The sequence below is a fragment of the Monodelphis domestica genome, chromosome Y (assembly GCF_027887165.1).
Source record: "Monodelphis domestica isolate mMonDom1 chromosome Y, mMonDom1.pri, whole genome shotgun sequence".
Classification (NCBI taxonomy): Eukaryota; Metazoa; Chordata; class Mammalia; order Didelphimorphia; family Didelphidae; genus Monodelphis; species Monodelphis domestica.
In genome coordinates, this window is record NC_077236.1 from 1,475,701 (window position 1) to 1,497,987 (window position 22,287).

A 22,287-nucleotide genomic window follows, 5' to 3' on the forward strand; every position below is an offset into this window, starting at 1 on the left:
ATTAACTGCTCATGGGTAGGACGAGCCAATATAATAAAAATGACCATCCTACCCAAACTTTCATCTAACTATTTAGTGACATACCCATGGAACTTCCAAAAAATTTTTGTTACTGATCTAGAAAAAACCATCACAAATTTCTTTTGGAAGAACAAAGGATCAAGGATATCCAGGGAAATAATGAAAAAAAAAATACAAAGGAAGGGAGCCTGGCAGTCCCAGATCTCAGACTATATTATAAAGCAGTGGTCCAGAGGAGATGAAAGTTGCGAAGGACAGAATAGAAAGAGGGGGGTGGGGGGTGGGGGTGGGGGTGGGGCTGAAGGCAGAGAAATACGGCTAAAAGGAGGTGAAGAGATAGAGAGAGAGCCAAAAGGGAAATGTTGGAGGGTAATTGGGCCAGCCCATGGAGGTTGTTGGAGCGGGCGGGGGAGTTTGGCGAGGGGAGGAAACGAGTCCGGAAGACATGTCAGGTTGCCCTCCACCAGGGCACTCGCTAATTGCCAGCACGTTCCTCCTTTTGCTCCTCGGTTTCCCCGGGTAGAGGTGGGGTGTTGGGGATCTCTGGCCTGCAACCAACCCAGGCTCGTGGCGCCTCTCACCTCCCCATTCCCCCGCCACCCCCGCTGCTTACGACGTTGGAATTGTCCACTCTAGGGTCACTGACGTGTCCCTTTTCCAATCAGAATCTTCGCTTGGCATTGCTAGGTGGGCGGTTCCTTTCAGTTCTTGTCTCCCAGTAGTCCTGGGAGAAAATTGAACTCCCTCTGATCCAACTTCCGAGTTAAGCCTTTCAGTCCCTTGGAAAGCAACTCTGGCTTTGACACTATCGGTCTTTTGTGAGCTCGTCTCCCTGAGCCTCAAGTGCCTTCTGTGGTTCTTTTCCTGAGTATCAGGTACTTGATTTTGCGGACCCGAACGCTTTCACGACTTTTGCGCTCATTTGCCCAGAATCCCTTTTGCAGAAGAGGCTTGAAGACCCTTTTCCCTTCTGGAGAATGTCTCTGGATGAAGTCGTGTTTGCTTCGGTGAGCAAAATCCTGGGTGAAGGCGGAGGTACTCAGCAGGGGGCCCATGGTGGTAGACTCGAGCGATGAAGAGAGCTAGACTGGATGAAGAGTATAAAAAGTATAAGAGTGAGGTCAGGGAGGAGCAGAGAAAGAGGGTGGTTAGAAAAGGAGAGAAAGTTGGGAGGGACAGAATGGAAAGGGGGGGGGGGGCGAAGGGCAGAGAAATCCGGCTAGAAGGAGGTGAAGAGAATGAGACGGAGCGAAAAGGGATTGTTGGAGGGTAATTGGGCCAGCCCACGGAGGTTGTTGGAGCGGGCTGGGGAGGTTGGCGAGGGGGAAAACGAGTCTGGAAGTCATGTCAGGTTGCCCGCCACCAGGGCACTCGCTAATTGCCAGCACGTTTCTCCTGTTAATCCTCGGTTTCCCGGGGTGGAGGTGTAACGTTTTACATCTGGGGCCTGCAGCCACCATCTCCACCCCCGCCCCTTTGTGGCCCCTCCCAGGAACTCCCCCTTCCCTGCCCCCCAGGGCTTTCGCCTTTGGAATTGTCCACTGTGCAGTTCATGGGCGTGTCCGTTGTCCAATCGGAATCTTTGTTTGGCGTTGCTACGGGGGCGGTTCCTTTTAGATTCTCTGGGTTTTCCGAGGAGGAAATGTAACTCCCTTTGATCCAACTTCTGAGGTAAGTCCTTCAGCCCCTTAGAAAATGATTCCGTCTTCTTCACTATGGGTCTTTTTTGAGCCTGTATCTCTGAGCCTCAGTGCCTCCTGTGGTTCTTTTCCTGAGCAGTAATGTACTTGATTTTGTTGACTTGAACCATTTCATGACTTTTGCCCTAACTCCACCCCCCCTACCCCCCCTTCCTTCCTGTATATGATGCTGGAAGACCCCTTTCTCTTCCGGAGAATGGGTCTGGATGAATTTGTGTTTGCTCAGGTGAGAAAATTCTGGGTGGAGTCGGTCGTCCTGTGCTGTTTCGAGCAACCCTGTCCATTGCGAGGCTGTTTCCCGCACTTCTCCGATCCACGGAGAAGCCAGTGATTTCTGTCCCTTTGCTGATCATGGAGGTGTGATTGCTGTTCCCCCCTGAGAGTGTCAATAAAATACCGGTTTCCCCCTTGGAATCTCCGGTCAAATGGGAAGTGGAAAAATAGGTTGAGAGGGGTGAATAGAAAAGACAGAGGAAGGAAGGTAAGGAGGGGGGTGGGGGCGAAGCGGTACACAGAGGGGAGAAAGCAAAGGAAGGAAAAGGCCGTGAGAGAGTATCAAAAAAAAGTGCATTGAAAGAGGAGAACCATCAGGAAATGGGGGGCGCTGTAGTGTGGAGTTGGGAAAGAGAGGTCAGGACACGGTAGGCTTAGGGGAGGGAGTGAGGAGGGTGACAAAGTGATGGATCAGGGGACAAGAGTGGAGAAAGAAGAGAGAATCAGAAGAGGGTGAAATGAAAGAATGGAAAGACAGTTGAAGAAAAGAGAGACGGGGAGGAGAAGAGTAGAGGGATGAAGAGGTCGAGACAGCACACAGAGTAGGAAAAGGATAGGAGTTGTAGTCAAAAGGGGAGAGGGGTAGGATGGATCAGAGAAAGGTTGGATGTAGAAGAAGAGGAGAGGGGATAAACCTTCGAAAGGACAGAGCAGGGAAAGGTAGAGGGGGAAAGAGGAATTGAAGATGGCTAAAGGGAAGAAAAGAGAGTGGGAGAGAAAAGGGCATAAAATATGTGGGATAGTGAACCAAATATGTTCTTTTACCAGTCACCAGAATGTTGAAAATATATAAGTACTCAAAGATCTTTTTGCCTCTGGTCTGAGCAATATAACAACTGAAATCTCTGCCACACTTTGACCTGGACTCTAAAACAGAAATAGCTTTGGAGAAGTACACAGAAAATTCTCTTTCAGAACTTTGAACACTGAGTATTCCACTACATAATTGCTGCAATTGTTCAACAAAGTAGATTCTCTCTGTAGTCAGTAGTTACCCAAGAAGTACAGTTTTAATACAGGGCTAGAAATCGACTAGAAATTGAATATAGAAGTCAGAGAAAATGTCCCCATAAAACTAAGGTAAATTCACCAATTTCTCCTGCGTTGTCAAATATAGTAGTTGTTGGCTCTGGGTAACCGAGGATGAGGATTTTCTCTGTGCGTTTTCGTTTATGGTGTGAGATTTTAAATGGTTGAGGTCTTAAACTGTAGTGATTAAAATCGTGGAAGATATAAATGATGATAGATATAAGAGAGGGTGAGTAAAATTTGACCTCAGAAATATGTTTCACTACAGTATCTTGGGTACAAAATCAAATATAAGGTGGTCCGCAGGGAAATATTCCCAATTATTCAAATACCCATGTCAATTGGGTTTTATAGAGATTTTAATTAACAATACAATGAGTAATCAAAGAAAGAGATAGAGAGTAAGAAAGGAATAAGTATGAAGGGCTTCAAAGCCAATATGGCCTAGACCTGAGTCTTAAAAGAGAAATCAGACAGTTTTTTATAACTCATCATAATATCTGTTTAAGTAAGGATTTTTTTTTTAAACCCTTACCTTCTGTCTTGGAGTCAATAGTGTGTATTGGCTCCAAGGCAGAAGAGTGGTAAGGGCTAGGCAATGGGGGTCAAGTGACTTGCCCAGGGTCACAAGGCTAGGAAGTGGCTGAGGCCAGATTTGAACCTAGGACCTCCCATCTCTAGGCCTGGCTCTCAATCCACTGAGCTACCCAGCTGCCCCCTAAGTAAGGATTCCTAATGACACCAGGCCAGCAGCATCTCAGCTGCTTTCACCAGCTCCCTCCTCCATCTGAATGTTTCAGAAGCAGCCTCCTCAGAATGAGTCTCTCCAATCTGAATGTTTCAGAATGACTTTCCAGCTCTTCCCTGAGCTCTTCTTTTTAAGGGCAAAATCTTCTCTGTCACCTCCCCTAAGTCCTTACATCTACCAATCACTATAGATGTTTTCTAAAGGACCGTCCATTTTGAATTCACAGCTGAGTAGTTTTAATCTCTTTAGTAAGTCAGGGAAAAAATGCTGCTGTGTTGACAAATTTCATTAGAAAAAACCTCTGAATAAGTTATCAGCCTTTTAGGTTTAAGTAGTTTACACGTTGCCCCACCTTTATAGGTACTCAGAATCTCATTGTATCAATTCTAAAACAGTCATGACTCAAAGAACTTCCTGTCCCTTCCATAAGCATGGATCAAAGTACTTTTCATTGTTCTCAAGGAGCTCTCTGTCCTAAAGCAGGCCTAAGTAGGGTGTTGTAGGGATATTCCCAAGGCAAGGAGCCCCCACACTCAAGTAGAGTTCTCACCATCTGCTAGGGAACTTTTTTTAAGTAGAAGATTCCCCAATGGGGGAAACCCCTAACATTCATAAGTCTGAGAAATTTTGAGGTTTACAATGGTGTTTAGATGAGTGTGCACAAAGACACTTGTGTGTGAAGGAGATTGAAGTGGAAAAGTCGATGCACAGAGACAGTCCCACTCTCTCGGCATTGGAAGCGTGGGTCAAATATATCATGTTGCTCTATCTACAAACAAAGCTTAATATTGTTTTCCAAATTTTGTGTGATCTTCAAAACAGAAACTAAGGAATTAAATCTACTTTTACAATAAAAATAATTCCTATGATTTTGATCTTTAACATTTAGGATTCTTCCTATAAATTAAAATTTTATTTTTTCCTCCACTTAGTTCTTTCAATTCCACTATCAGCAAACAGAAAACTTTTTCATTCCTTCGATTACCCCTCATTTTAGACAAATTAGTTCAGTATATGTTAATGTTTTCATAGTAAAGACAATTGTTATGACACCCGTTGAGCATAAAATGATTTTTGTTCATTCTTCTGGTACGAGAAAGAACAGATGATGCATTCATTGATTTTCTTAGCATCAAACAAATGAAAACATTTCATTGCTGAGAAAATAAAAAGAGAAACCACATAGCTATAGTTATACAGGCAATTTTCCTACCAAAATATCTGAAATCAGTTCATAAGGAAAGGCAAGTTATCACAGATAAATGTAGACACAGGACAAGGTTGAAATAAATTGAAGCTAGGGATAAAAAGCTGAATGTGCATTTTTTGGGGTTTCTTGGTGTAATTTTTTACCTAATTAGTTATCCATAGTTAGCAATGTGTTACTTTGCATTCCATTGTGATCTCTTTGTTTGTCCTGATCTTCCTTTGTTTCCTGATCTTCCTTTCTCAGGCTTAGTTTAATTGGATTCTATCCTACCTCCTTCATGAGCAGCGTCACGGACCCCACAATTGTATCTGGGCGGGACCCGGATAGGGGGGAACCTCGATAATACTAAGATTAACTTCAAGAAATAGGGGGGGGGGATCAATAGAATAATCTTTCCCATATAAAGATACACATGGGAAGGGGAGGGGAAGAACTCTCATATGAGAAGGAGAGGAAGAGAGTGTGAAGTGGAATTACTTAAACCTTACTCTCAGTGAAATCAAATCTGAGCGGGAAGAACATCTAGATCCAGTGGGATCCTGAATTCTCTCTTATCCATTAGGGCAAGAAAGAAAGGAAAATCAGGGAGGGGGAGGGAGGAGGGAGTAGAAAAAGGGAGGGAAGGAGGGGGGGAGAAGGGAAAATAAAGAGGGAGGGGCTACAAAGGGAAGCATCTCAAAGGAGGGGACTAGGGGGACTGACCTAAAGTAAATCACTGGTTCAAAAGGAGAAAGCTAAAGAAGAAAGGTCAGAACTAGGGGAAGATATCAAAATGCCAGCAAATCCACAAATAACAATCATAACTTTGAACGTGAATGGGATGAACTCACCCATATAACGTAGACAAAGAGCAGATTGGATTAGAACCCAAAACCCTACCATATGTTGTCTTCAAGAAACACATATGAGACGGGTTGACACTCACAAGGTTAGAATTAAAGGTTGGAGTAAAACCTTTTGGGCCTCAACTGATAGAAAGAAGGCAGGAGTTGCAATCATGATATCTGACAAAGCCAAAGCACAAATAGACCTGATCAAAAGGGATAGGGAAGGTAAATATATTCCACTAAAAGGGAGTATAGACAATGAGGAAATATCACTAATCAACATGTATGCACCAAATGGTATAGCATCCAAATTTTTCATGGAGAAACTAGGAGAATTGAAGGAGGAAATAGACAGTAAAACCATATTAGTGGGAGACTTGAACCAACCACTATCAAATTTAGATAAATCAAACCAAAAAATAAACAAAAAAGAGGTGAATGAAATCTTAGAAAAATTAGAGTAAACAGACATATGGAGAAAAATAAATAGGGACAAAAAAGAATACACCTTCTTTTCAGCGCCACATGGCACATTCACAAAAATAGATCATACACTAGGTCATAGAAACATGGCACTCAAATGCAGAAAAGCAGAAATATGAACTGCAGCCTTTTCAGATCACAAGGCAATTAAAATATTGATTGGCAAGGGTACATGGAGACCCAAATCAAAAATTAATTGGAAATTAAATAACATGATACTCCAAAATCGGTTAGTTAGAGAAGAAATCATAGAAACAATTAACAATTTCGTTGAAGAAAATGACAATGGAGAAACATCCTTTCAAACCTTATGGGATGCAGCCAAGGCAGTACTTAGAGGAAAATTCATATCCCTGAGTACATATATTAACAAATTAGGGAGGACAGAGACCAAGGAATTGGAAATGCAAATCAAAAAACGTGAGAATGAACAAATTAAAAACCCCCAGAAGAAAACCATACTAGAGATCCTAAAAATTAAGGGAGAAATTAATAAAACAGAAAGTGACAGAACTATTAAGCTAATAAACAAGACTAGAAGCTGGTACTTTGAAAAAACAGACAAAATAGACAAAGTGCTGGTTAATTTAATTAAAAAAAGGAAAGAAGAAAGGCAAATTAACAGCATCAAGGATGAAAAGGGGGATCTCACCTCCACTGAAGAGGAAATTAAGGCAATCATTAAAAACCACTTTGCCCAACTATATGGCAATAAATATACCAACCTAGGTGATATGGATGAATATTTACAAAAATATGAATTGCCTAGACTAACAGAAGAAGAAATAGTTTTCTTAAATCATCCCATATCAGAAAAAGAAATCCAACAGGCCATCAAAGAACTTCCTAAGAAAAAATCCCCAGGGCCTGATGGATTCACCAGCGAATTCTATCAAACATTCAGAGAACAGTTCATCCCAATACTATACAAACTATTTGACATAATAAGCAAAGAGGGAGTTCTACCAAACTCCTTTTATGACACAAGCATGGTACTGATTCCAAAACCAGGCAGGCCAAAAACAGAGAAAGAAAATTCTACACCAATCTCCCTAATGAATATAGATGCAAAAATCTTAAATAGGATACTAGCAAAAAGACTCCAGCAAGTGATTAGAAGGGTCATCCACCATGATCAAGTAGGATTTATACCAGGGATGCAGGGCTGGTACAACATTAGGAAAACTATCCACATAATTGACCACGTCAACAAGCAAACCAACAAGAACCACATGATTATCTCAATAGATACAGAAAAAGGCTTTGATAAAATACAACACCCATTCCTACTAAAAACACTAGAAAGCATAGGAACAGAAGGGTCATTCCTAAAAATAATAAACAGTATATATCTAAAACCATCAGCTAATATCATCTGCAATGGGGATAAACTAAATCCATTCCCATTAAGATCAGGAGTGAAACAAGGATGCCCATTATCACCTCTATTATTTGACATTGTATTAGAAACACTAGCAGTAGCAATTAGAGAAGAAAAAGAAATTGAAGGCATCAAAATAGGCAAGGAGGAGACCAAATTATCACTCTTTGCAGATGACATGATGGTCTACTTAAATCAACAACTTTAGCAAAGTTGCCGGATACAGAATAAACCGGCATAAGTCATCAGCATTTCTATATATTCCAAACACAGCTCAGCAGCAAGAACTAGAAAGAGAAATCCCATTCAAAATAACCTTAGACAAAATAAAATACTTAGGAATCTATCTCCGGAGACAAACACAGGAACTTTAAGAACACGACTACAAAGCACTCTCCACACAACGAAAACTAGACTCGAACACTTTGAAAAAACATTAACTGCTCATGGGTAGGACGAGCCAATATAATAAAAATGACCATCCTACCCAAACTTTCATCTAACTATTTAGTGACATACCCATGGAACTTCCAAAAAATTTTTGTTACTGATCTAGAAAAAACCATCACAAATTTCTTTTGGAAGAACAAAGGATCAAGGATATCCAGGGAAATAATGAAAAAAAAATACAAAGGAAGGGAGCCTGGCAGTCCCAGATCTCAGACTATATTATAAAGCAGTGGTCCAGAGGAGATGAAAGTTGCAAAGGACAGAATAGAAAGAGGGGGGTGGGGGGTGGGGGTGGGGGTGGGGCTGAAGGCAGGGAAATACGGCTAAAAGGAGGTGAAGAGATAGAGAGAGAGCCAAAAGGGAAATGTTGGAGGGTAATTGGGCCAGCCCATGGAGGTTGTTGGAGCGGGCGGGGGAGTTTGGCGAGGGGAGGAAACGAGTCCGGAAGACATGTCAGGTTGCCCTCCACCAGGGCACTCGCTAATTGCCAGCACGTTCCTCCTTTTCCTCCTCGGTTTCCCCGGGTAGAGGTGGGGTGTTGGGGATCTCTGGCATGCAACCAACCCAGGCTCGTGGCGCCTCTCACCTCCCCATTCCCCCGCCACCCCCGCTGCTTACGACGTTGGAATTGTCCACTCTAGGGTCACTGACGTGTCCCTTTTCCAATCAGAATCTTCGCTTGGCATTGCTAGGTGGGCGGTTCCTTTCAGTTCTTGTCTCCCAGTAGTCCTGGGAGAAAATTGAACTCCCTCTGATCCAACTTCCGAGTTAAGCCTTTCAGTCCCTTGGAAAGCAACTCTGGCTTTGACACTATCGGTCTTTTGTGAGCTCGTCTCCCTGAGCCTCAACTGCCTTCCGAAGTTCTTTTCCTGAGTATCAGGTACTTGATTTTGCGGACCCGAACGCTTTCACGACTTTTGCGCTCATTTGCCCAGAATCCCTTTTGCAGAAGAGGCTTGAACACCCTTTTCCCTTCTGGAGAATGTCTCTGGATGAAGTCGTGTTTGCTTCGGTGAGCAAAATCCTGGGTGAAGGCGGAGGTACTCAGCAGGGGGCCCATGGTGGTAGACTCGAGCGATGAAGAGAGCTAGACTGGATGAAGAGTATAAAAAGTATAAGAGTGAGGTCAGGGAGGAGCAGAGAAAGAGGGTGGTTAGAAAAGGAGAGAATGTTGGGAGGGACAGAATGGAAAGGGGGGGGGGGGGGGAAGGGCAGAGAAATCCGGCTAGAAGGAGGTGAAGAGAATGAGACGGAGCGAAAAGGGATTGTTGGAGGGTAATTGGGCCAGCCCACGGAGGTTGTTGGAGCGGGCTGGGGAGGTTGGCGAGGGGGAAAACGAGTCTGGAAGTCATGTCAGGTTGCCCGCCACCAGGGCACTCGCTAATTGCCAGCACGTTTCTCCTGTTAATCCTCGGTTTCCCGGGGTGGAGGTGTAACGTTTTACATCTGGGGCCTGCAGCCACCATCTCCACCCCCGCCCCTTTGTGGCCCCTCCCAGGAACTCCCCCTTCCCTGCCCCCCAGGGCTTTCGCCTTTGGAACAGTCCACTGTGCAGTTCATGGGCGTGTCCGTTGTCCAATCGGAATCTTTGTTTGGCGTTGCTACGGGGGCGGTTCCTTTTAGATTCTCTGGGTTTTCCGAGGAGGAAATGTAACTCCCTTTGATCCAACTTCTGAGGTAAGTCCTTCAGCCCCTTAGAAAATGATTCCGTCTTCTTCACTATGGGTCTTTTTTGAGCCTGTATCTCTGAGCCTCAGTGCCTCCTGTGGTTCTTTTCCTGAGCAGTAATGTACTTGATTTTGTTGACTTGAACCATTTCATGACTTTTGCCCTAACTCCACCCCCCCTACCCCCCCTTCCTTCCTGTATATGATGCTGGAAGACCCCTTTCTCTTCCGGAGAATGGGTCTGGATGAATTTGTGTTTGCTCAGGTGAGAAAATTCTGGGTGGAGTCGGTCGTCCTGTGCTGTTTCGAGCAACCCTGTCCATTGCGAGGCTGTTTCCCGCACTTCTCCGATCCACGGAGAAGCCAGTGATTTCTGTCCCTTTGCTGATCATGGAGGTGTGATTGCTGTTCCCCCCTGAGAGTGTCAATAAAATACCGGTTTCCCCCTTGGAATCTCCGGTCAAATGGGAAGTGGAAAAATAGGTTGAGAGGGGTGAATAGAAAAGACAGAGGAAGGAAGGTAAGGAGGGGGGTGGGGGCGAAGCGGTACACAGAGGGGAGAAAGCAAAGGAAGGAAAAGGCCGTGAGAGAGTATCAAAAAAAAGTGCATTGAAAGAGGAGAACCATCAGGAAATGGGGGGCGCTGTAGTGTGGAGTTGGGAAAGAGAGGTCAGGACACGGTAGGCTTAGGGGAGGGAGTGAGGAGGGTGACAAAGTGATGGATCAGGGGACAAGAGTGGAGAAAGAAGAGAGAATCAGAAGAGGGTGAAATGAAAGAATGGAAAGACAGTTGAAGAAAAGAGAGACGGGGAGGAGAAGAGTAGAGGGATGAAGAGGTCGAGACAGCACACAGAGTAGGAAAAGGATAGGAGTTGTAGTCAAAAGGGGAGAGGGGTAGGATGGATCAGAGAAAGGTTGGATGTAGAAGAAGAGGAGAGGGGATAAACCTTCGAAAGGACAGAGCAGGGAAAGGTAGAGGGGGAAAGAGGAATTGAAGATGGCTAAAGGGAAGAAAAGAGAGTGGGAGAGAAAAGGGCATAAAATATGTGGGATAGTGAACCAAATATGTTCTTTTACCAGTCACCAGAATGTTGAAAATATATAAGTACTCAAAGATCTTTTTGCCTCTGGTCTGAGCAATATAACAACTGAAATCTCTGCCACACTTTGACCTGGACTCTAAAACAGAAATAGCTTTGGAGAAGTACACAGAAAATTCTCTTTCAGAACTTTGAACACTGAGTATTCCACTACATAATTGCTGCAATTGTTCAACAAAGTAGATTCTCTCTGTAGTCAGTAGTTACCCAAGAAGTACAGTTTTAATACAGGGCTAGAAATCGACTAGAAATTGAATATAGAAGTCAGAGAAAATGTCCCCATAAAACTAAGGTAAATTCACCAATTTCTCCTGCGTTGTCAAATATAGTAGTTGTTGGCTCTGGGTAACCGAGGATGACGATTTTCTCTGTGCGTTTTCGTTTATGGTGTGAGATTTAAAATGGTTGAGGTCTTAAACTGTAGTGATTAAAATCGTGGAAGATATAAATGATGATAGATATAAGAGAGGGTGAGTAAAATTTGACCTCAGAAATATGTTTCACTACAGTATCTTGGGTACAAAATCAAATATAAGGTGGTCCGCAGGGAAATATTCCCAATTATTCAAATACCCATGTCAATTGGGTTTTATAGAGATTTTAATTAACAATACAATGAGTAATCAAAGAAAGAGATAGAGAGTAAGAAAGGAATAAGTATGAAGGGCTTCAAAGCCAATATGGCCTAGACCTGAGTCTTAAAAGAGAAATCAGACAGTTTTTTATAACTCATCATAAGATCTGTTTAAGTAAGGATTTTTTTTTTAAACCCTTACCTTCTGTCTTGGAGTCAATAGTGTGTATTGGCTCCAAGGCAGAAGAGTGGTAAGGGCTAGGCAATGGGGGTCAAGTGACTTGCCCAGGGTCACAAGGCTAGGAAGTGGCTGAGGCCAGATTTGAACCTAGGACCTCCCATCTCTAGGCCTGGCTCTCAATCCACTGAGCTACCCAGCTGCCCCCTAAGTAAGGATTCCTAATGACACCAGGCCAGCAGCATCTCAGCTGCTTTCACCAGCTCCCTCCTCCATCTGAATGTTTCAGAAGCAGCCTCCTCAGAATGAGTCTCTCCAATCTGAATGTTTCAGAATGACTTTCCAGCTCTTCCCTGAGCTCTTCTTTTTAAGGGCAAAATCTTCTCTGTCACCTCCCCTAAGTCCTTACATCTACCAATCACTATAGATGTTTTCTAAAGGACCATCCATTTTGAATTCACAGCTGAGTAGTTTTAATCTCTTTAGTAAGTCAGGGAAAAAATGCTGCTGTGTTGACAAATTTCATTAGAAAAAACCTCTGAATAAGTTATCAGCCTTTTAGGTTTAAGTAGTTTACACGTTGCCCCACCTTTATAGGTACTCAGAATCTCATTGTATCAATTCTAAAACAGTCATGACTCAAAGAACTTCCTGTCCCTTCCATAAGCATGGATCAAAGTACTTTTCATTGTTCTCAAGGAGCTCTCTGTCCTAAAGCAGGCCTAAGTAGGGTGTTGTAGGGATATTCCCAAGGCAAGGAGCCCCCACACTCAAGTAGAGTTCTCACCATCTGCTAGGGAACTTTTTTTAAGTAGAAGATTCCCCAATGGGGGAAACCCCTAACATTCATAAGTCTGAGAAATTTTGAGGTTTACAATGGTGTTTAGATGAGTGTGCACAAAGACACTTGTGTGTGAAGGAGATTGAAGTGGAAAAGTCGATGCACAGAGACAGTCCCACTCTCTCGGCATTGGAAGCGTGGGTCAAATATATCATGTTGCTCTATCTACAAACAAAGCTTAATATTGTTTTCCAAATTTTGTGTGATCTTCAAAACAGAAACTAAGGAATTAAATCTACTTTTACAATAAAAATAATTCCTATGATTTTGATCTTTAACATTTAGGATTCTTCCTATAAATTAAAATTTTATTTTTTCCTCCACTTAGTTCTTTCAATTCCACTATCAGCAAACAGAAAACTTTTTCATTCCTGCGATTACCCCTCATTTTAGACAAATTAGTTCAGTATATGTTAATGTTTTCATAGTAAAGACAATTGTTATGACACCCGTTGAGCATAAAATGATTTTTGTTCATTCTTCTGGTACGAGAAAGAACAGATGATGCATTCATTGATTTTCTTAGCATCAAACAAATGAAAACATTTCATTGCTGAGAAAATAAAAAGAGAAACCACATAGCTATAGTTATACAGGCAATTTTCCTACCAAAATATCTGAAATCAGTTCATAAGGAAAGGCAAGTTATCACAGATAAATGTAGACACAGGACAAGGTTGAAATAAATTGAAGCTAGGGATAAAAAGCTGAATGTGCATTTTTTGGGGTTTCTTGGTGTAATTTTTTACCTAATTAGTTATCCATAGTTAGCAATGTGTTACTTTGCATTCCATTGTGATCTCTTTGTTTGTCCTGATCTTCCTTTGTTTCCTGATCTTCCTTTCTCAGGCTTAGTTTAATTGGATTCTATCCTACCTCCTTCATGAGCAGCGTCACGGACCCCACAATTGTATCTGGGCGGGACCCGGATAGGGGGGAACCTCGATAATACTAAGATTAACTTCAAGAAATAGGGGGGGGGATCAATAGAATAATCTTTCCCATATAAAGATACACATGGGAAGGGGAGGGGAAGAACTCTCATATGAGAAGGAGAGGAAGAGAGTGTGAAGTGGAATTACTTAAACCTTACTCTCAGTGAAATCAAATCTGAGCGGGAAGAACATCTAGATCCAGTGGGATCCTGAATTCTCTCTTATCCATTAGGGCAAGAAAGAAAGGAAAATCAGGGAGGGGGAGGGAGGAGGGAGTAGAAAAAGGGAGGGAAGGAGGGGGGGAGAAGGGAAAATAAAGAGGGAGGGGCTACAAAGGGAAGCATCTCAAAGGAGGGGACTAGGGGGACTGACCTAAAGTAAATCACTGGTTCAAAAGGAGAAAGCTAAAGAAGAAAGGTCAGAACTAGGGGAAGATATCAAAATGCCAGCAAATCCACAAATAACAATCATAACTTTGAACGTGAATGGGATGAACTCACCCATATAACGTAGACAAAGAGCAGATTGGATTAGAACCCAAAACCCTACCATATGTTGTCTTCAAGAAACACATATGAGACGGGTTGACACTCACAAGGTTAGAATTAAAGGTTGGAGTAAAACCTTTTGGGCCTCAACTGATAGAAAGAAGGCAGGAGTTGCAATCATGATATCTGACAAAGCCAAAGCACAAATAGACCTGATCAAAAGGGATAGGGAAGGTAAATATATTCCACTAAAAGGGAGTATAGACAATGAGGAAATATCACTAATCAACATGTATGCACCAAATGGTATAGCATCCAAATTTTTCATGGAGAAACTAGGAGAATTGAAGGAGGAAATAGACAGTAAAACCATATTAGTGGGAGACTTGAACCAACCACTATCAAATTTAGATAAATCAAACCAAAAAATAAACAAGAAAGAGGTGAATGAAATCTTAGAAAAATTAGAGTAAACAGACATATGGAGAAAAATAAATAGGGACAAAAAAGAATACACCTTCTTTTCAGCGCCACATGGCACATTCACAAAAATAGATCATACACTAGGTCATAGAAACATGGCACTCAAATGCAGAAAAGCAGAAATATGAACTGCAGCCTTTTCAGATCACAAGGCAATTAAAATATTGATTGGCAAGGGTACATGGAGACCCAAATCAAAAATTAATTGGAAATTAAATAACATGATACTCCAAAATCGGTTAGTTAGAGAAGAAATCATAGAAACAATTAACAATTTCGTTGAAGAAAATGACAATGGAGAAACATCCTTTCAAACCTTATGGGATGCAGCCAAGGCAGTACTTAGAGGAAAATTCATATCCCTGAGTACATATATTAACAAATTAGGGAGGACAGAGACCAAGGAATTGGAAATGCAAATCAAAAAACGTGAGAATGAACAAATTAAAAACCCCCAGAAGAAAACCATACTAGAGATCCTAAAAATTAAGGGAGAAATTAATAAAACAGAAAGTGACAGAACTATTAAGCTAATAAACAAGACTAGAAGCTGGTACTTTGAAAAAACAGACAAAATAGACAAAGTGCTGGTTAATTTAATTAAAAAAAGGAAAGAAGAAAGGCAAATTAACAGCATCAAGGATGAAAAGGGGGATCTCACCTCCACTGAAGAGGAAATTAAGGCAATCATTAAAAACCACTTTGCCCAACTATATGGCAATAAATATACCAACCTAGGTGATATGGATGAATATTTACAAAAATATGAATTGCCTAGACTAACAGAAGAAGAAATAGTTTTCTTAAATCATCCCATATCAGAAAAAGAAATCCAACAGGCCATCAAAGAACTTCCTAAGAAAAAATCCCCAGGGCCTGATGGATTCACCAGCGAATTCTATCAAACATTCAGAGAACAGTTCATCCCAATACTATACAAACTATTTGACATAATAAGCAAAGAGGGAGTTCTACCAAACTCCTTTTATGACACAAGCATGGTACTGATTCCAAAACCAGGCAGGCCAAAAACAGAGAAAGAAAATTCTACACCAATCTCCCTAATGAATATAGATGCAAAAATCTTAAATAGGATACTAGCAAAAAGACTCCAGCAAGTGATTAGAAGGGTCATCCACCATGATCAAGTAGGATTTATACCAGGGATGCAGGGCTGGTACAACATTAGGAAAACTATCCACATAATTGACCACGTCAACAAGCAAACCAACAAGAACCACATGATTATCTCAATAGATACAGAAAAAGGCTTTGATAAAATACAACACCCATTCCTACTAAAAACACTAGAAAGCATAGGAACAGAAGGGTCATTCCTAAAAATAATAAACAGTATATATCTAAAACCATCAGCTAATATCATCTGCAATGGGGATAAACTAAATCCATTCCCATTAAGATCAGGAGTGAAACAAGGATGCCCATTATCACCTCTATTATTTGACATTGTATTAGAAACACTAGCAGTAGCAATTAGAGAAGAAAAAGAAATTGAAGGCATCAAAATAGGCAAGGAGGAGACCAAATTATCACTCTTTGCAGATGACATGATGGTCTACTTAAATCAACAACTTTAGCAAAGTTGCCGGATACAGAATAAACCGGCATAAGTCATCAGCATTTCTATATATTCCAAACACAGCTCAGCAGCAAGAACTAGAAAGAGAAATCCCATTCAAAATAACCTTAGACAAAATAAAATACTTAGGAATCTATCTCCGGAGACAAACACAGGAACTTTAAGAACACGACTACAAAGCACTCTCCACACAACGAAAACTAGACTCGAACACTTTGAAAAAACATTAACTGCTCATGGGTAGGACGAGCCAATATAATAAAAATGACCATCCTACCCAAACTTTCATCTAACTATTTAGTGACATACCCATGGAACTTCCAAAAAATTTTTGTTACTGATCTAGAAAAAACCATCACAAATTTCTTTTGGAAGAACAAAGGATCAAGGATATCCAGGGAAATAATGAAAAAAAAAATACAAAGGAAGGGAGCCTGGCAGTCCCAGATCTCAGACTATATTATAAAGCAGTGGTCCAGAGGAGATGAAAGTTGCGAAGGACAGAATAGAAAGAGGGGGGTGGGGGGTGGGGGTGGGGGTGGGGCTGAAGGCAGAGAAATACGGCTAAAAGGAGGTGAAGAGATAGAGAGAGAGCCAAAAGGGAAATGTTGGAGGGTAATTGGGCCAGCCCATGGAGGTTGTTGGAGCGGGCGGGGGAGTTTGGCGAGGGGAGGAAACGAGTCCGGAAGACATGTCAGGTTGCCCTCCACCAGGGCACTCGCTAATTGCCAGCACGTTCCTCCTTTTGCTCCTCGGTTTCCCCGGGTAGAGGTGGGGTGTTGGGGATCTCTGGCCTGCAACCAACCCAGGCTCGTGGCGCCTCTCACCTCCCCATTCCCCCGCCACCCCCGCTGCTTACGACGTTGGAATTGTCCACTCTAGGGTCACTGACGTGTCCCTTTTCCAATCAGAATCTTCGCTTGGCATTGCTAGGTGGGCGGTTCCTTTCAGTTCTTTTCTCCCGTTAGTCCTGGGAGAAAATTGAACTCCCTCTGATCCAACTTCCGAGTTAAGCGTTTCAGTCCCTTGGAAAGCAACTCTGGCTTTGACACTATCGGTCTTTTGTGAGCTCGTCTCCCTGAGCCTCAAGTGCCTTCTGTGGTTCTTTTCCTGAGTATCAGGTACTTGATTTTGCGGACCCGAACGCTTTCACGACTTTTGCGCTCATTTGCCCAGAATCCCTTTTGCAGAAGAGGCTTGAAGACCCTTTTCCCTTCTGGAGAATGTCTCTGGATGAAGTCGTGTTTGCTTCGGTGAGCAAAATCCTGGGTGAAGGCGGAGGTACTCAGCAGGGGGCCCATGGTGGTAGACTCGAGCGATGAAGAGAGCTAGACTGGATGAAGAGTATAAAAAGTATAAGAGTGAGGTCAGGGAGGAGCAGAGAAAGAGGGTGGTTAGAAAAGGAGAGAAAGTTGGGAGGGACAGAATGGAAAGGGGGGGGGGGCGAAGGGCAGAGAAATCCGGCTAGAAGGAGGTGAAGAGAATGAGACGGAGCGAAAAGGGATTGTTGGAGGGTAATTGGGCCAGCCCACGGAGGTTGTTGGAGCGGGCTGGGGAGGTTGGCGAGGGGGAAAACGAGTCTGGAAGTCATGTCAGGTTGCCCGCCACCAGGGCACTCGCTAATTGCCAGCACGTTTCTCCTGTTAATCCTCGGTTTCCCGGGGTGGAGGTGTAACGTTTTACATCTGGGGCCTGCAGCCACCATCTCCACCCCCGCCCCTTTGTGGCCCCTCCCAGGAACTCCCCCTTCCCTGCCCCCCAGGGCTTTCGCCTTTGGAACAGTCCACTGTGCAGTTCATGGGCGTGTCCGTTGTCCAATCGGAATCTTTGTTTGGCGTTGCTACGGGGGCGGTTCCTTTTAGATTCTCTGGGTTTTCCGAGGAGGAAATGTAACTCCCTTTGATCCAACTTCTGAGGTAAGTCCTTCAGCCCCTTAGAAAATGATTCCGTCTTCTTCACTATGGGTCTTTTTTGAGCCTGTATCTCTGAGCCTCAGTGCCTCCTGTGGTTCTTTTCCTGAGCAGTAATGTACTTGATTTTGTTGACTTGAACCATTTCATGACTTTTGCCCTAACTCCACCCCCCCTACCCCCCCTTCCTTCCTGTATATGATGCTGGAAGACCCCTTTCTCTTCCGGAGAATGGGTCTGGATGAATTTGTGTTTGCTCAGGTGAGAAAATTCTGGGTGGAGTCGGTCGTCCTGTGCTGTTTCGAGCCACCCTGTCCATTGCGAGGCTGTTTCCCGCACTTCTCCGATCCACGGAGAAGCCAGTGATTTCTGTCCCTTTGCTGATCATGGAGGTGTGATTGCTGTTCCCCCCTGAGAGTGTCAATAAAATACCGGTTTCCCCCTTGGAATCTCCGGTCAAATGGGAAGTGGAAAAATAGGTTGAGAGGGGTGAATAGAAAAGACAGAGGAAGGAAGGTAAGGAGGGGGGTGGGGGCGAAGCGGTACACAGAGGGGAGAAAGCAAAGGAAGGAAAAGGCCGTGAGAGAGTATCAAAAAAAAAGTGCATTGAAAGAGGAGAACCATCAGGAAATGGGGGGCGCTGTAGTGTGGAGTTGGGAAAGAGAGGTCAGGACACAGTAGGCTTAGGGGAGGGAGTGAGGAGGGTGACAAAGTGATGGATCAGGGGACAAGAGTGGAGAAAGAAGAGAGAATCAGAAGAGGGTGAAATGAAAGAATGGAAAGACAGTTGAAGAAAAGAGAGACGGGGAGGAGAAGAGTAGAGGGATGAAGAGGTCGAGACAGCACACAGAGTAGGAAAAGGATAGGAGTTGTAGTCAAAAGGGGAGAGGGGTAGGATGGATCAGAGAAAGGTTGGATGTAGAAGAAGAGGAGAGGGGATAAACCTTCGAAAGGACAGAGCAGGGAAAGGTAGAGGGGGAAAGAGGAATTGAAGATGGCTAAAGGGAAGAAAAGAGAGTGGGAGAGAAAAGGGCATAAAATATGTGGGATAGTGAACCAAATATGTTCTTTTACCAGTCACCAGAATGTTGAAAATATATAAGTACTCAAAGATCTTTTTGCCTCTGGTCTGAGCAATATAACAACTGAAATCTCTGCCACACTTTGACCTGGACTCTAAAACAGAAATAGCTTTGGAGAAGTACACAGAAAATTCTCTTTCAGAACTTTGAACACTGAGTATTCCACTACATAATTGCTGCAATTGTTCAACAAAGTAGATTCTCTCTGTAGTCAGTAGTTACCCAAGAAGTACAGTTTTAATACAGGGCTAGAAATCGACTAGAAATTGAATATAGAAGTCAGAGAAAATGTCCCCATAAAACTAAGGTAAATTCACCAATTTCTCCTGCGTTGTCAAATATAGTAGTTGTTGGCTCTGGGTAACCGAGGATGACGATTTTCTCTGTGCGTTTTCGTTTATGGTGTGAGATTTAAAATGGTTGAGGTCTTAAACTGTAGTGATTAAAATCGTGGAAGATATAAATGATGATAGATATAAGAGAGGGTGAGTAAAATTTGACCTCAGAAATATGTTTCACTACAGTATCTTGGGTACAAAATCAAATATAAGGTGGTCCGCAGGGAAATATTCCCAATTATTCAAATACCCATGTCAATTGGGTTTTATAGAGATTTTAATTAACAATACAATGAGTAATCAAAGAAAGAGATAGAGAGTAAGAAAGGAATAAGTATGAAGGGCTTCAAAGCCAATATGGCCTAGACCTGAGTCTTAAAAGAGAAATCAGACAGTTTTTTATAACTCATCATAAGATCTGTCTAAGTAAGGATTTTTTTTTAAACCCTTACCTTCTGTCTTGGAGTCAATAGTGTGTATTGGCTCCAAGGCAGAAGAGTGGTAAGGGCTAGGCAATGGGGGTCAAGTGACTTGCCCAGGGTCACAAGGCTAGGAAGTGGCTGAGGCCAGATTTGAACCTAGGACCTCCCATCTCTAGGCCTGGCTCTCAATCCACTGAGCTACCCAGCTGCCCCCTAAGTAAGGATTCCTAATGACACCAGGCCAGCAGCATCTCAGCTGCTTTCACCAGCTCCCTCCTCCATCTGAATGTTTCAGAAGCAGTCTCCTCAGAATGAGTCTCATGCTTAGTTTAATTAGATTCTATCCTACCTCCTGCATGAGCAGCTTGGTGTCCTTGAGGGACTCTGTCAGTGTCCTAAAGCATGAAGAAATGAATTAATCTCCTTTATGTACTTCCCCTTCCACTTTATTTACCCTTTTGTAATAGATCTAAAAATAGAGCTAACTTAAGGGCTTTTGCCTTACGCGAAGTATTAGTTAAATAATTTTTCATCGTTCATTGGGTAGCACCCAAATTTCTAATGGAAAAATTAGGAGAATTGAAGGAAGAAATAGACATTAAAACCGTATTAGTGCGAGACTTAAACCAACAATTATCAAATTTAGATAAATCAAAAAATAAATAAGAAAGAGGTAAAAGAAGTTAATGAAATCTTAGAAAAATTAGAATTAAGAGACATGTGGAGAAAAATAAATAGGGATAAAAAGGAATACACCTTTTCTCAGCACCACATGTCACATTCACAAAGATTGACCATACATTAGGTCACAGAAACATGGCTCACAAATGCAGAAAAGGAGAAATAATAAATGCAGCCTTTTCAGATCACAAGGCAATAAAAATAATGATCGATGATCAGTAATGGTTCATGGAAAACCAAATCAGAAACTAATTGGAAATTAAACAACATGATACTGCAAAATCATTTAGTTAGAGAAGAAATCATAGAAACAATTAATACTTTCATCGAGGAAAATGACAATGGCGAGACATCCTTTCAAACCTTTTGGGAGGCAGCCAAAGCAGTAATCAGAGGTAAATTCATTTCCCTGAGTGCATATATATATTAACACATTAGGGACAGCAGAGATCAATCAATTGGAAATGGAAATAAAAAAAACTTGAAAGGGATCAAATTAAAACCCCCCAGCAGAAAACCAAAGTAGAAATCCTAAAAATTAAGGGAGAAATTAATAAAATCGAAAGTGATAGAACCATTGAGCTAATAAAGAAGACAAGAAGCTGATACTTTGATAAAAAAAAAAAACAAACAATATAGACAAAGTACTGGTCAGTCTAATTTTAAAAAGGAAGGAAGAAAAGCAAATTAACAGCATCAAAGATGAAAAGGGGGATATCACCTCGGATGAAGAAGAAATTAAGGCATTCATTAAAAATTACTTTGCCCACTTACATGGCAATAAATACACCAATTTAGGTAATAGGAATAAATATATACAAAAACACAAACTGCCCAGACTAACGGAAGAAGAAATAGAATTCTTAAATAATCCCATATCAGAAAATGAAATCCAACAAGCCATCAAAGAACTTCCTAAGAAAAAATCCCCAGGGCCTCGTGGATTCACCAGTGAATTCTATCAAACATTCAGAGAACAGTGAATCCCAATACAAGACAAACTATTTGACATAATGAGCAAAGAGGGAGTTCTACCAAACTCCTTTCATGACACAAACATGATACTGATTCCAAAACCAGGCAGGTCAAAAATGGAGAAAGAACACTATACACCAATCTCCCTAATGAATATAGATGCAAAAATCTTAAATAGGATACTAGCAAAAAGACTCCAGCAAATGATCAGAAGGGTCATCCACCATGAACAAGTATGATTTATACCAGGGATGCAGGGCTGGTTCAGTATTAGGAAAACCATCCACATCATTGACCACATCAACAAGCAAACCAACAAGAACCACATGATTATCTCAATAGACCCAGAAAAAGCCTTTGATAAAATACAACACCCATTCCTCTTAAAAACACAAGGAAGTATAGGAATAGAGCGGTCTTTCCGAAAAATAATGAACAGTATATATCTAAAACCATCAGCTAATATCATCTGCAATGGGGATCAACTAGATGCATAAGATAAGATCAGAGTGAAACAAGGATGCCCATTATCACCTCTACTATTTGACATTGTACTAGAAACACTAGCAGTAACAATTAGAGAAGAAAAAGAAATTGAAGGCATCAAAATAGGCAAGGAGGAGACCAAGTTATCACTCTTTGCAGATGACATGATGGTCTACTTAAAGTATCCTAGAGATTCAACCAAAAAGCTAATGGAAATAATCAACAAATTTAGGAAAGTCGCAGGATACAAAATAAACCCGCATAAGTCATCAGCATTTCTATATATCTCCAACACAGCTCAGCAGCAAAAACTAGAATGAGAAATCCCATTCAAAATCACCTGAGACAAAATAAAATACCTAGGAATCTATCTCCGGAGCCAAACACAGGAACTATATGAACACA